Source organism: Bison bison, unplaced genomic scaffold (assembly GCF_000754665.1).
Source record: "Bison bison bison isolate TAMUID 2011002044 unplaced genomic scaffold, Bison_UMD1.0 scf7180017864321, whole genome shotgun sequence".
NCBI classification, from domain to species: Eukaryota; Metazoa; Chordata; class Mammalia; order Artiodactyla; family Bovidae; genus Bison; species Bison bison.
Genome location: NW_011494893.1, coordinates 147,558 through 150,783, shown reverse-complemented (window position 1 = coordinate 150,783; position 3,226 = coordinate 147,558).

The following is a 3,226-nucleotide window of genomic DNA, read 5'->3' as shown; positions in this document are numbered from 1 at the left end:
AGAAAGAGGTCCCTTAACAACACTGATGAACTGAGCCAAACCTGGTGCTCACAAGCTGCCCCAGGATGGCAGTGCTCCAGCCCACTGTTAGGTCACTGGTTCCGGCTGAAGTATGATGCTTAGCCAGAGAGATCTGATTGTTGTTTTTAATCAGGTATTATTGTACTTAAGACTAATAGGATGAGAATGAGGACTTTTCTTTACAGGTCCTTCCCCAAAAGATGTTGTGGTCAGACCCTGGAGAAAGCTTGGACTCAACTAGGAATTTTCAAAGACTCCACAGAAACACATTTGCTTGCAGCAACCTGTTGAGTTTAACCTGATCCTACTTGAGGCACTTGCCAGACTGGCCTTTAGCAGCACAGCTAGGCAGTCAGTATGAAGAAAAGAGCCAGGCCACCAGGCCTTGAGTCCAGGCTCTGCCACTCACCCAGTGGGTGACTCTGGCCTGGGCACCTGTAAATGCCTAGGGATGGAATGGCGGTCTGGGGTTCGATGAGTTACCCTATGTGGTGAAGTTCAAAACAGGCCTTGGCACACACCTTGGCCAGTCTTGGTTGCCTAACCTTCCCCTCTCCTCTTTATCCGTATCAAACATGAAGGAAGACAGGAGATGGATTTTTCCTATTTTACAACTAATTTGGGACTCTGGGGAGCTCTTTTCAGGTTATTTTCCAGCGTCTTTAGAAATCAATTGGATTAAACTGGCGTTCTAGTTTAAAGTAAAGACTTCTACTATCGTCAAAATCAGTGGCAGCTGGGTTCAAAACCAGTTCCGCCGCTTCCTAGCTTTAAGACCTCAGTCATGCCACTTAATCTGAGTGTCCATTTCCCAATCTGCGTAAACAGTCAGATAAGGCGTACTGACCTCCTGGGGCTACAGTGACAAACCGCAGGCACATCATATGAGACTCAAAAAAAGTCCACCAGTGCTGTGCTCTTTTCTTTGTCTCCTCATCATCTTTAATTGCCCAGAACGCAAACACCTCTTCCCCTGCCCCTCTAGAGCTGTGTAGAATGCTATGTACACCTAGCTGACATGGGCACAATATGCTGCCACATAGGAGACTGGCATGTGTTGATGAGAAGACCCTCCACAGGGACATGGATCACAAATAAAAACTGCTGTATTCAAAACAGTAAGAACAGAATCTGCATTGCTTGGTTCATAAGTTCTCCTTGGCCAAGGATGACCGATTTTTGTGAGATGGGAAATAAATCTTGTGCCAGGCACCTCAGGACCCACACACACATTGCAAATTAAGTTTTCAGTTCCAAGGGCATTGTGTTCTAACCTACAAATGCTCTTAGAAAGGCATTTCTGTGGCCAGCACCTTATACTGCTTCCACTAGATCTGCAAATCAACCACTCCTGTTCTTACAGAAGAAATGAAGCCTAGTTCCAAGTCACACAATAACACATGAACACATTCTAGTTAAGGTTTTTAATTTCTGGCTTCCAGCAATCTACTTTGCCACCAAACAATCTTGCAACTTTGAGCAGTTCTTCAGATCTCAGCTTAAACATCTTTACTCCACATGATCCTTGGCCTGCTCTGAACGCTGCTTCCAGGCTGTGCTCATCACATCTATTTCTGACTCTATCCTCTGGGGCCTCCACTCCTCTTGACCGTGTGTTTGTTCTCTCTCTCAAGTCACACACACATGCACACGCACACAGGCTGTCATGCAATACAGTAGCCATTAGCCACAGTGACTCTGAGTACTTAAAACGTGGCTAATCCCAAATGAGATGTCATTTAAGTATCAAATATACACCAGACTTTGAAGACTTAGTACAAAAAATATATATACAAAAGTGATTTTTATCTATTAGTTAAATGTTGAATGACAATATTCACAATATATTTCAGTTAAATAAAATATATTATTAAAATTATTTTTACTTTTTTAATGTGGCTACTGGAAAATTCTAAATTACACATATAGCTCACATTATATTTCTATTGGGCAACTGCTGGTCTCTACTGAAGGTTTCATGAAAGACCTGTCTGTGTCATTTACCACTGCACCCCCCACCTTGGTCCCCACAACCAGCACCTAATAGTAAGCACACAATAAAAACTCACTGATTTAATGGTGTCTCCAAATCTCTACCCATGTTTCCCCATCTCTACCTTGGAGATACTGGTTCTACTTACAATACAAGATGATTATGATAATAACATTAATAAGAAACATACTGCTTTCTTTGAAAGGTAAAAATCATGTATGAAAAAGACAGCTTTGGCTAAAAATCTGAAAATAATTTTGAACACTTAGGCAATGATCTGTATCCCTAAGTATGTTCTTTCAGTTTTAATAGAAAAATACTACAAATTAAATGCTGAAAAAAGTGGAGAGTGAACACCTCAAGTGGAGAAAACTAGGAAAAACACCAAAATAAGCCTGAGGCATAATCACAACTAATGGGAAGGCAAACAGAGCCCACTGCCTCGCGGAAGACCCTTCAAGGTTCTGCTTTCACTAAAAAAAAAGTTCATGGTGCCGTGCTAATGGAGACATAATGCAAGTATTTATCCAAGAAACAGTCTCTTTCCAAATTTGATTACTGTCACCCGCCTTCCCTCCAAAAAGCCCTCGCAAGGAATAGGACCCTGGTTAACAAAAACCTCTGGTATGCGGGCCTAAACCGCGCACTCGACCTTTGATAAACTAAGTCTCAATGACACGGTGAACGTGGCAGGTAAGCAGTTGGGCAGGTAGACAGGACACTCCCTGCAGCACCTTCACGGCCTGCCTCGGCCGCGGACACTGAAGGAACCCCGGGGCCCACGAGTCGGCCGTGGACCCACCCAGCAGGACAGCTGAACCTGCACGGACCCTGGGTGAGTGTGGTGCGCGGGGAGGAGAAGAGGACAGTCCACCCTCTGGTCCAGGACCACTTCAAAGACCCGAGAACAGACAGTTTTCGATGAAGGCTTTTTAAAAAAAGTTCTGTATTCTTTTCTTTAAGCCGGCAGTACCAGATCATAAAATCCTTCGCCGTGTTTGCCCCAGGCAGCTGGAGTCCGATCCCCTCCCCGGCAGGAGAGGCACAGCAGGGAGGGGTCTGGGCAGGGAGGGCTGGAGGGCCGGCCGAGCAGAGGCGGGGAGCAGCCGCACGGCCGCGATAAAGCAGCTTCGAATCTGTGCCCCACACCCGGGCAGTTACAAGCACCCCAGGATTTAGGCTTCTATCAACTTTTCTGTCCGTAAGAAAAAG